Raw genomic sequence first — 13,056 nt, 5'->3', positions numbered from 1 at the left:
CAAGATCTGAACGCAATCTGATTCTGAAGCCCACATTCTTTGACTTTCGCAAAGATAAAAAGCCACCAGGGTAAAAATCTACATATTTGTGAAAGATGGACCACAAATTTAACATGAAGCTTTTAGGAAGCAATGCAAATAAGGAAATAAAATCAGTTTCATCATTTACAGTATCCATAAATATTTTTTAGAAGAAAAAATGTTGTTCAGAAGAAAATTTTTCCTGGGACAAAAATCTGAAATTTAACCCGTGGATCTTTATAAGAGACCTTGTAGTATAATAAACAAAAGTCCTCAAAAATATCCTCACATACATATAGCAATGAGTTTTACAGGCTAGTTCTTGTCTCTCTCAATCTAAAAGGGAAAATGTCAAGATATAATTGAGTTAAAGCAGCTCCACAAAAAGGGACCAAGAAACATGATACAGGAACCAAGGTATACATTTTAGATAACCGGAAAAAATGGATGGAGTATAGAATTATACTATTGGATTGGCCAAAAAGTTTGAGTTTTTCTGTAACATCTTAGGGAAAAACCCAAACAAATTTTCTGGTCAACCCAATATTTTCTCAAATATGACTTTGATGAATAGTGCATAGGAATAAGTTCAAGGTTAGACTTCCTAGCTAGTACTGAAATGAATTATAGTTCTTTTTCCAATGCACATTAAGTACAGAGCCTAATCATTTAGCAGTCAGGAATTAAGACTACCATTCTCTCAAGAGAGCCTGACAAAGTTTGTGTGGCTGAACAGAAGACCACTCCTGTCATGTCAGGCTGGACCAAGACTGTCCTCAAAATCATTCCCGTCTAACTACCGCACAAAGTCAAAAGGAATATCAGAATCTTGGTGTATTTTTCCAAAACATGTCTGACAGAATAAAAGGGAAATTCCAGAAAAATAAGAAGAAAAAGAGGGTTAAAAGAAGAAAAAAAAAAATTATTTGGTCAAACAAGTTTGGGAAATTCTATAAACCATGTCATTCTCTTGAAACATCACTATTACCATATTAAAGGTATAAAATATATCATGTATAATCTTATTTATCTCAGCAAATCCTAAACTTATTTGAACACACAAGGCTTTTTTTTTTCCTTTAGTAACATTCATTGAAATCCAAGGGAACACAGTGTGACAAATAGCCATAGGAAATGACCACATAATTCAAGACAAGACAGATTTCACCATTAAAAACAGGCAAAAAAAAAAAAAAAAGCTTTTGGTAAAGAATCAAAACATCATTTTAATTTGATTTCCATAACTTCCTTAAGAACTCAACATGACCAGCTGGCTACTTAATATGGAGCTAGATAACTGAAAGGGTTAACTCCTTATACAACATAAATAATTACGATTAACCCTTGAACAACATGGGTTTGAACTGTGCAGGTCCACTTATATGTACATTTTTTTCAAAAAATATACTACTTCCATCTCCATTTTACAGATCTTCAAGTTACCCAACTGTGAAGAAAAGTTTGTGTTCAATTAGAGATCACAATATGTGGAATTAAAACAACTAGAGTCCTTATTTTATCCAAACTGTCAGCTTCCTGCCCCTGGATGAGTCATTTATCAATTCCTTTGTTTCTGAGGCAGAGATAGCAGTACGCAGATTTTTGACACTGGGGTTGGGGTGGGGCGCTTCAGGGTGGGGCGCTTCCCCCACCCCAGCACTGGTCAAGGGTCAACTGTATAAGGAAGTTAAATATTAGGGACACTAATGCAAAATGATGTCTTTAGAAGAACCGCACTTAGACCTTATTTGGTCATACTTATAACAAGGGGCATCACATCTATTAATGATCCTTGGTTTCTAACTATTAAACTACATACTCTGGGTAAACGAAAATTCATATCTTAATATCCTTGGGATTGGAAAAGAAGAGATCTATGACCAACACTTAGCAATAAACAAATAAGACACATCAATAAACATAAATATTTTCCTATTAGAATAATCTGCATTGTCATACCCTTACATAAAACACTAGAAAAACAAAAGTAAATTCAAAATTGATTCTGTTTTCTTAGGTGTACATTTCATTGTTAGACTCTAAGCTAGAAGGCACCTTCATTTCACAGCTAAGAAAAAAGAAGTCAAGACAAATGAAGCATCTTGCCTAACATCACACAGCTACTTTATGAGAATCAAGACGACAGAAACAGGCACACACTTTCCACTAGCACAACCTCATCAGGACAAAAAAATAGACTGAAATACTCAGATCAAGCCCAAATTAATGAATTTAGTTTTATACAGAAATTGCTTCCCAAAACGAGTTTTCTAAATAAAGATGTTTACCACTGCCTATATATTTAAACTTTTTAAATGTACATTAAATTAATAGGACAAAATTTATCATCTTCAACAGGGCCAGTCAACCCAGGCAATACACACATGGCTTCATCCATACTACATCTTAAAATATTACCACCAGCTTCTACCCAAAATCATAATTTTCAGCTTTAACACAGCTCTTGGGTCTCTCCTGGCTATAATGACACATACTTCAAAAACAATTTAAAACTCTTTAAAGGTATATTACTCTAGAATTATGATCAATAAGATATAAACAAACCCTGTCTTTAATACAGAACCAGTGCTACTGACTCTCATGCACTTCACCATATTCTTTGATTTACTTTCCCTGCACTGGCAACACTCTTGCACCAAGTCCAAAATGCTCTCCCACTCAAGTCTTACATGTTATTAAAAATACTAATCTGCTAAATGCTGGGCTGTACTTTAGGTTTGTAATCTGTTTCCTAAGGTAGAGTGAACTTCACCTCCTCTTACAGTAACTACCTCTCTAGCAATCTGTTCTATCCAATGAGCTATTGCAACAAAATTTGGCTTATTTTTCTTTTAAACATACTGCATATCTAATTTTTCCCATTCTTATGAAAAATTTCATTCAAAATTCTTGGTAGATTCAATTCAGAAGTTACACATATAGTTATACTAAAAGCATTTTCATAAAAAATTATCTGAGATTTTGATAATGATATTTTAAATTCATTCTACAATTTACAAAACATTTTCACATCTTTTATCTCATTCAATAGCATTATTATTTAGTAAAGCAATTTGATGCTTCCTGGCACATAAGAGATGCTTAACAAATATGGAATAAATGAATGAATGGATGGATGAGTGAAAGAAAAAAGATGCAGCTTTAGATAACAAATTAACATGAAGCAAGCTAAAATTCTAAGCTGACAAACAGAATGGTATGAAGCCACCATAAAAACAAACCTGAACTTAAACATTATAGAAGAACCTACATAAAAATGATTAAAGTTATAATAAATTTCTTCCCTCTTCATTAATAATCATTGGAAGGATTGATGCTGACGGTGAAACTCCAGTATTTTGGCCACCTGATGCAAAGAACTGACTCACTGGAAAAGACCCTAATGCTGGGAAAGACTCAAGAAATTTTATGTGTGTGTGTGTGTGTGTGTGTATAACACATAATAAACACACACCCCTATGTTTATTCAGCCAATAAATATGTATTGATTATCTACTCTGTGACAAGAACGAAGCTGAGTATACAAGGGCCAAGCTAAACAGAATATTAACAGAATATTTTAAAAATGTTTTCCAAACCTATAATAATTTGTTATCAAAGTGCTTTCACATACATTTTCTCAATTAACTCTAAAAACGAATATGTGCAGTAGTTACCACATCTACAATTTTGAACTTAAGACCATAACCAACCAATAATGATAACATTATTTCTTCACAGTTACCATAACAAATTAATGACAAGTAACAAGAAGCAATTCAAGTCTTCTATCAGTTTGGTATACTTTCTATAAAGTAACAAAATATGAACTCTCAAAAATATGTGCAATGTTTGTGAATAGTTCTGAACATTTTTTCTATAACTATTTCAGAAGTCCAATAAAGCATGATGTTTTCAAATAAATTAAAAATTAAATATAACTACTGCATCACAGATTATAACAGAAGACTAAGAGTAGGTTAACATAAAGTTAAAAAGCACCCCTAGCAATTCTTCTTTATAAAGAATAAAATTCACAGGTTAATAGGTTGTAACACAACCTTCTACAAACTACTATATCATTGTGCTTGGGCATGCTCAGTCATGTCGACTCTCTGTGACCCCATGGACCGTAGCCCGCATGGGATTCTCCAGGCAAGAATGCTGGAGTGGGTTCCCATTCCCTTCTGCAGAGGATCTTCCTGATCCAGGGATCGAACCCGCATCTCCTGTGTCTCCTGCATCGCAGGTGGATTCTTCACTCACTGAGCCATCAGAGAAGCCCTAAAGCTACTATACATTTGGATATAATTAATACTATCCAGAATATACTTGCTCTGTACCCACATTTTAATATACTTTAGATATGCTAGCCAAATTAAACTAATTAAGAATTGATGTCCAAACACAATAGAAAGTTTCTACTTTGAAAAACAAATGATGGTCAAGGGTAACCACAATATATTTCTATAGTATTTACTGATTCTAAGAAATAGGTGAAACTAATATATGCTGTAATAAATACATAAGACTACATGAAATATTCATAAGGATTAGAGGGAAAGGAAAAATACTGGAGTAGAAAGGAAATTCAAGGTAACCTGATGTCCTTTTCAAAAAACTCTAAACCAGTCTGTCCTTTTATGAGTTGCTATCCTGCTAAAAATATATCATATAGGGAAATGAACAATACAAACTATATACTTTGGATACCTTTCTTCTTTTCAGATTATAATATACTCTGTGGATTTTCTTTAAACTCTTTCTATATAGATATCTTCACTGTTTCACACTATGGGGAAATATCTGAATAAGCATAGGCAAGATTTCTAACTTTCACACAAAATATCAGTTATTTTAAATTGCCAATTCTTAATAATCAACTTTATAAACTTTGAAATATGTATACAAAACCATAAACCATTTCTGCCCTCTTCCTCATCCCTGTTCAGGGCATTTGAGTGTCATTTCAACCAACATATCCATTATTAATCAAATTAAAAACAGCAACCTGTACTGGGTAAACAGTCAATATTTTAATTTTAAACAACTAAGAAAATGCTTATTGAATTCCTTTGGTTCTCCTAAACCACTGAACAAGCTACTGACAAAGTCACCCCTACATTTTTAATATAAAATGTGGCTTGTCTCTATATGAAAGCACTTATATAATGACCAATGGACAGGATGAAGGTTGTTACTAAAAGAATCGCAGTTGCATGGTTGGCCATATTTTTTTAATATACATGTAAAATCCTTCTAAATTCTGACTTGGGAACCTTCCTGATTATAAAACAAAAAGCACCCACCCAAACACACACACAAAAATGCCATTAATCAGCCTGACAGATTTTACTCCTGATTAAACTGAGAATTAACCAGTAGGTATGGAATCCTGTAACAAAGTTCATCTCAGCGGTGCATTAGAAAGAGCACAGGGCAGGGTAGCAAACTTGGGTCCCTGTTCCCAACTCTGCCCTGCTCAGAGTATAAGGTCCTTTAATTCTCTGTGCCTCAGTTTCCTTAGCCATAAAAACAAAAGTGTAGCACTAGATGTAAACAGCTCTTATTTATAGTTCTTCAGGTTCAAAGCTACTGAGTACCTATTTCACTTATAGATGCCATCTCAGGTGACAGTATCCTGATTATACACAGTTCCAGTCCTCAAAAGGTTAATAAAACATTCAAACATCAATTTCACTCAGACAAAATTTGGACTAAATGCCAATACTGGCAAAAATATCTTTCTCCCTCTCTCATCCCCTAGACTCCCAAATATAGTCAGAGACTTTTTCAATTAATATATAGAAAAATTCTCATTTGAAAATCTCTAAGTTATTTCTTCCAGTATTTTTTTTTTTACTTTTCTCTCTGAATATTAGAAACATATACCCATATAAAAATGTGCAATATCTGTAACTGGTGATAAACAAATATAACCAGAGAATTGAAAAGAAAAAGAACTAAGAAATCTACAGGTCAAGGAGCATACATTTATTTACCTACTGACTATTATTTGAAGATTTTCTGGTAAAGGAAATGTTTACATGTTCAAAGACTATAGTGCTTAGACTGAAACATGTAAACATCTGAGGCATTTAATTTGGCATTTGAAAAAAATGAAAAAAAATGTTGTGGATCAGTCAATATGTCTTTTTTACATATGACATGATATAAGATGATAATCAAATCATATTATCTTGATTTCTGTGTAAATTTTATTGTAATACATTAGTGAAATTTATCATTGTCACTATGAACTCTAATAATAGGTATAAACAGGTTAGGAAAACACTAAAAGAAGTGTTTCAAAACTAAGAAAGTTCAAATGAAACAAAAATTTTACAATGCAAGGAAAAGTGTTTTCTCCTGTGAAAATCTCTTTCAGAAGTGTAACCAGCTATTAGATGATTAAATGCATTTATACATGTTAAGCACATAAAACAGTGCCTGGAACATGTAAGCACTCATGAGGCACTGGCTCCTATTAACTCTCAATTGAATCCAGCTCTTATCACACATAAAAGACCATGATGAAATATTTAAGTTATCATAAAATGATTCAGGAAACTACAGAAAAGTACATGCTGCATGAAACCGAGACTTAGAACACTGATGCACACTCTAAAACCCAGACGGGAAAACAGAAATTTTAAGTAATTTAAATAAATACAAATCTACAAAAATTAATCATGTGCATTAATTATATTTTATATTAAAAATAAAAATCAAGTCAAACTACAGGACAGATTTGGTCTAAATTAAATGCCCTGCATTTTACGTTATTCAAAGCTAATGGTTCTAAATTAAGTATTTTTTAGTGCTTGAAACTTAATCACAGTATAAAGACTAGATCCTATCAAATCATGCTAAAAAATCCAATTAACACATCATTAACAATAACTGCCTTATCTTCACAAGGGTGAAGTCTAGTACTGAAAGCTGTAACAACAAAGTCTAACCATCTTTTCATAAACTATGCAAAGTTTAAGTAAATTCTAAACTTCCACAAAATCAATTTGTAAAACCAGTTCCTCTTTCTAAAGAAACCTAAATAGTTGAAATTTTCCATTGAGTTTTTTTGTAAGAAGGTCTCATGTTTAGAGAGCTAGAATTTAAAAAACCTTAAATCCTTACTTTTCACAAGACTCTATACTAAGTACATTTGCTCCATATGTTTAACCAAAACATGTTTAGATTTGCAGTGATTCTGAAAACAAATTCACTAATAGTAGTGATCTTCTGGATGAAATGTAAGTAGTAAAAGTTTTCGATCAAATCAGTCCCTACTACACAGTCAACACTCCAGTACTTGTTCAATGAATGAATGAAAATCTTATTTAAAATACTTTACAGCCATTAGAATCACATAAACAAAAACACCCAAAGTAATATTTTTAAACACACAACTTCAAGAGTCAAAGTAAAAATTAATTTTAGGTTGGAAAACAATTCACTAAAGTAATCATTACAGAAAGGCTAGGAGTATGGGACAAGATGAATACAAGTAATAGTTTCGTAAATTTTTTTCCAGAATGACTTTAGACACGATATTATTTTTAAAACACTCTAAGAAAACATACTACATACTGCAAATACACAATACAAACACAAAGCCAAAACTCTTTATTGGTCTCTAACTTCCAATGTTGTCTCAATCATGTGATATATACACTTTCCTCACTACAAAATTAAAAGCTCAAACTAACCAAAGATAGTGGGGTAAACTTTAGTGAGAAAAACATAAAGCAGACCGTCAAATACAGTCTCACTGGTAAACTTTCGAAGTCTAGATTATGCATGGGCGGAAGAAAAAAAACACCTACAGTCCCGACATATACCTTACAAATAATTGTGCATTGTCGTATACTTTGGAAAACTAGTAATACTAGTAAGTAGATACGCCAATAAAAGTTGTCTTCACGTTATAGACAACTACCTCCTGGAATATTCTTATTCATTTTTACATATTTCACAATAACAAGTTCTGAAGACAGGAGTTTCCTAGACCATCTTTATAGGATTCTTTCTCCTTCGGCTTTTTCAACTGTTTTCCAACAATCTATAACCTAATTTAATGACTTTTCACCAAAACCAAAGTCCAACAGTTGTTTAATGATTTATAGTGCACTAAAAGATATTAATTATAAGACCATACTTTACCAAAGATGAAACATACATCTAAATTGATGTCAGACAGCTGACAACGTATTAACTACAAAAAAAAGTCATTATTTCACATTCTTTCGCGTCACGATGAACTAAAAAAGTGAACGTTTTATCAACACTAGTAATTATTACAGATACATAGGTTTCACTGTTGAATTTCTATTTGGAAACGTTATCAATTACAAACTACTGGGCTTTCGATCAATTACCACACTGGTGGAACGTGTTGGTGTCACTTTCATAACATTATTTTGATGCAAGTAACATGAGTATCCCAGCCTTGACTTATGGGTAAGCATTTCCTTTACTTTCAGAAGATAAACAGTAAATACCGGTATCGAAACCCTGGCCCCAAAGAAATTCAATCGAGCCTAACTGCAGATTCCCGGGAAATCCCAAACAAGGGGTGACCCCGCCTAGGAGTCTGGGTGCACACAGCAACCGGCTCCGCTTCAACTCTGGGCTCAAAACGGCCCCACCAGCATCATGGCTGATGCAAACCGATGCGCAGGAGGAGGAGGTGGACGAGGAAGAGGCTGGTTTGTTTACTTGCAGCCAGAGCCGCCGCCGCCGCCAGCAGCGACAGCATCACTGGATCCGCCAAAGCCAGCATCTTCCGCACATTTCTATTCTTAGTACACAACTCCCGAGCGGATCAAAACCCACTACTATTAAAAACACAGACAAGCACGTTCCCCACCTCCCACACACCCCCCACCCCACCAGCGCCGTCTCTTCCTGTGCGCCGGCGGCAGCGGCGGCGGGGGGATGGGGTGGCGAACAAGACCCCGGGGAGCCGTCGCATCCCTGCCTTCCCCCACCCACGCGCAGACAGCCCCCTCCCCCCACCCAAACGCCCTGACACCGGCGCTCCCCGCGTTACATAACCCCGCCGCCACCCCAGGCCGAGCCGGGCCCCCTCCCCACGCCGCCGGCCGGCGGGGAGGGTGAGGGGCGGGAGCGAGAGTGGCGCAGAGCGAGCGAGACCGGAGGCGCCGGGCCAGGGCGGCCCAGACCCGGACCGCACCGATAGGCCGGGAACACCCTCCCCGGCCCCCGCGCAACGCCGCCCCGGCTTCCCCCTCAAAGTGAGGGGTGCGGTCCGCCCGCGCCGGGCATCCCCGGCCTCCGCACCCGCATCCCTCACCCCAGCCCCCGGCGATCCAGCCCCACGCCCACGCCCCCGGCGCGGTGACAAGCCGGACGCCCCCACCTCATTCACCCACCGCCATCCCCGCCCGGAGGGGGCCCCGGAGGGAGTGCAGGCGCGGCGGGGAGAGGGCGAGAGTGGGGTGGGGGTGGGGGGGCGGTGGCTGTTACCTGCAAAGGCGGCGGCGGCGGCCCCGCAGCTGCTCGGGCGGCGGCGGAGGATGGAGCCGGGGGGCGGGGGGAGGAGAGGGGGCGACTCGGGGGTCCCCCTCCCTCCTCCTCCCCTCCTGTCCTCCCCCCACCCCGCAGAGCCTCTGGCCCCCCTGGAGCCCGGTGTGGCCGGCGGGAGGGCAGGCGGCGGGCTGCAGGGGAGGGAGGGAGGGAGCCGGCCGGGCCGCGGAGCTGGAGCGGGAGGCGGCGGCGGCGGCGGCGGCGGCGGCGGGAGGAGGGAGGCGGCGGGGGGGAGGGGGCGGAGACTCTACGTGGGAATCGGATCTCGGCTACAAATTCAATTCATCACCAGAAAACTCCGCTCGGGCGGGGGCCGGGTCGCGCCGGCGAGGCGAGGCGGCGGCGGGGGGAGGCTCTGAGAGGCCCTGGCGGCCAGGCGCGGGTCGGGGGTCTGCGGCCTCCTCTAGGGCCGCGCCCCGCTGGGGGGTGGGGGGGCCGCCGCCGCCTCCCCGCCCCCTCCTCCCGCTGGGGCGGCCGCGATCAGCTCTCGCCGCCGCCGCGGGCTTGTTGTTGACTTTGAGGAAAACTCCTGACGTCAGGGGCTGGCGCACGGCGACTGGCGGGAGCGGCTTCCCCGCGTCCCCAGCCGGCCCGCCGCCTCTGCCCCCTCCCCGCGGGCCCCCGTCCGCGGGCTTCCCCGAGCCCCCGAGCCCGCGGCGGCCAGCGCCCCCTCTCCTCTCGCGAGAACACCCCCCAGCCGGAGCCAGTAGCGGGGCGTCGTTCCTGGGCGGGAAGTTGTGGGTTTCCCCCGCGCCCTCGTGGCGTGCGGCAGGCACCCGAGGCCCGGGAGTGGAGGCTCTTCTGCCCTCCGCGAGCAGCCGAGCCCGGGGCTTCTCCTCCCGCCCGCCGCAGCTCGGGGGAGGTCGGGCCGGGAGCTAGAGGGCCGGGACCTGAGGCCCCCGAGATGGGCCGTTCCCTGTAGGGGCGCGCCCCCGAAAACTAGCAGCGGGGCGAGAAGCGACCCCACCCCTCTGCACCTCTGGGGTCAGTACAGAGGGGAGACCTTACTGTCCAGTCCTAGAACCTCTCTCGGAAGAGCCATCCCAGCGCTTCCTGTAAGCAGTAACCGCCACATAATAGTGTACACCTTACAGTAGCATCGTAATTCAACCTTAAAATTTCACATTTTTTAGAGATAGTATACAGTTTTCATTGACTTTGAGGAGGCCATGATGTATTGCATTCACTACGAAGACAGCATTGCTTTCTTTTGAAGTTCATGGCTCCTGAGAATGTTTATAAAGGAGATGGTTTTGTTTTGGGTTTTTTTGTTTGTTTTTTCGCAAAATGGCCTTTTTTTTTTTTACCCATACATCATACTCCAGAAAGTTATGAAAGTTTACTTTTTCTGACACCACGTATTGTTGCTTCTGGAACACTTTGAAAAAATCATATCATTTCACCATGTGATTCTAGCCTTGTTGATGTACCTGCTATTTCTTCCAATGCAAGGTTCTTGGTAGTGCTTTTGGGCTCTTTCTGTAGAAGACTTACTGCTTCTGAAGGGCACTTCCTACTGTGCTTTTTCCATTTCCTGACAACACTGGGTTGGTAATCATTCTTTTACACTATACCCCTGGTATTTACATAGGGAGTTGTATTTATACATCTGTGTCGACATCTGTTGTGAAAGGCACATCTATTGGGATTGTGGACAGGAAGGAGTATGGAACCTAACCTAATAAGAAAAGAAAGGGCTTTTAAAATCAATTTTCTCCATTTGCAAAGGAAACACTACACTTGACAGTTTCAGAATAAAATATGCTTTTTTAAGATGTACAGTCCACCCAAAAGTAAAAGTCCCCAATTGCTTCCTTTCTCCTTTTCCCATATTTCCCAGCACATGGTGAACTGATAATAAATATACACTCTATCCTTTAGGCTCTTCTGTCCATAAAATTTTCCAGGGAAAAATACTGGGTTGTCATTTTCTTCTCCAGAGGAGCTTCCTGACTCAGGGATGGAACCTGAATCTCTCAATTGCATCTCCGTCCTTGGCAGGCAGATTCTTTACCACTGAGCCACCTGGGAAGCCTCTCTATTCAGCTTATCTGTGTATTAAAAGTATATAATTTATTGCCGTAATTATCAGACCTCTAACAGTCCCTACTGGTAAAGTGATTTCATTAAAAATTTCTTGCTTAAGAGTAACAAAAATGAGTCAGATTTTTATTCTATAATAACCCAAGTCACTTTATAAGAAAATAGTCCCTATGACACCAGTGTTAAAAAGAGTATTTTGAAAGCTCTGTTAAATACTTAACTCTGAGACTTGTGATATTCTGAATTACCAGATATCTCTGATCAACTGCAATTTTATTTCCAGTTTTAACGTCAACATATTTCTGAGAATCAAATTTGTCTTATGAGCCATGGTGGTGGTTTAGTCGCTAAGTGGTTTAGTCGCTGAGTTGTGTCCGACTCTTGCAACCCGGTGGACTGTAGCCTGCCAGCCTCCTCTGTCCATGGGGATTCTCTAGGCAAGAATACTGCAGTGGGTTGCCAGTTCCTTCTCCAGGGGACCTTCCTGACCCAGGAATCAAACTCAGGTCTCCTGCATTGCAGGCAGATTCTTTAACAACTGAGCTATGAGGAAAGCTAGCCATATTGCCTCAAATTTTTTCTCAGTCTCTTCAGATTGGATTAAATCTTAACCGGATTACAACATACAAGTAAATATTGTATAAACTGCCATGGATTATGTACCCTAGGCTTCATGTATTTGAAAAGCTGTAGTTTTATTTCTTCTGTGTTTTGTTCTTCTACTATGGTAGTTTCATCCATTTCTGTAATAAAAGCATGTCAGCTTTTATTACATAGGAATTGATTATAGCACTGTCATTTAACTAGCATTGTTCTTTCTCTTAGACTGTGCCATCATGAGTTTTGGAGAATCTGCTGATTGTGAGATGATGGTACTCCATATAGACTGTTTTCTAGATTTCTCCTCTTCACTGTCATCACTTTCCAATAATATGGGCAACAGGAGTATGTTTATCTATGGGAATATCCCTCCTAAATTTTAGAGACATACCCTCATTCTTTACTAAGCCAGAAATTCTTAAAACTAACATCTCTCAATACTAGTTATTTATATATCTTAAGAAAAATATTTACTCTTCTTGACTGTCAATGAGTAAATAAGATACTGAGAGCTATTTGTTAGTACTTCTACCGTTGCTTGTGCTTAGTCGCTCAGTCTTGTCCGACTCTTTGCAATCCCATGGATTGCAGCCCGCCAGGCTCCTCTGCCCATGGGGATTCTCCAGGCAAGAATAGTGGAGTGGATTGCCATGCCTTCCTCCAAGCATTGCTTGGGAGTAACTTAAACTAGAAGGCACATAGAGAATTACAGGACATCAGGTAACAAAAGTTAAGTTACTGTTTCTGTGCTTTAATAACAAAGATATCTTGTCTCCAGTATCTAGAATATAACATGACACACAGTATGCACAAAATATGTTTGATGGACAAATAAATCTGTGT

The 13,056-nt window shown here is 40.0% G+C and overlaps 1 protein-coding gene across 6 annotated transcripts in view; it reads right to left on the bottom strand.

Moving 5' to 3' along the window:
- Positions 1-10,093, bottom strand: part of AKT3 (AKT serine/threonine kinase 3) — a 281,419-nt gene extending 271,326 nt beyond the window's left edge. For all 6 annotated transcript variants that reach the window (XR_011247672.1, XR_011247671.1, XR_011247673.1 and 3 more), the window contains exon 1: positions 9,511-10,093. The gene's annotated coding sequence lies outside the window, so the exon portion shown is untranslated. The remainder of the gene's footprint in view (positions 1-9,510) is intronic.
- Positions 10,094-13,056: the final 2,963 nt, after the last annotated feature.

This window comes from Ovis canadensis, chromosome 12 (genome assembly GCF_042477335.2).
Source record: "Ovis canadensis isolate MfBH-ARS-UI-01 breed Bighorn chromosome 12, ARS-UI_OviCan_v2, whole genome shotgun sequence".
NCBI classification, from domain to species: Eukaryota; Metazoa; Chordata; class Mammalia; order Artiodactyla; family Bovidae; genus Ovis; species Ovis canadensis.
Note: the sequence above shows the minus strand (reverse complement) of the source record. Positions and strands in the feature narration are given on the sequence as shown.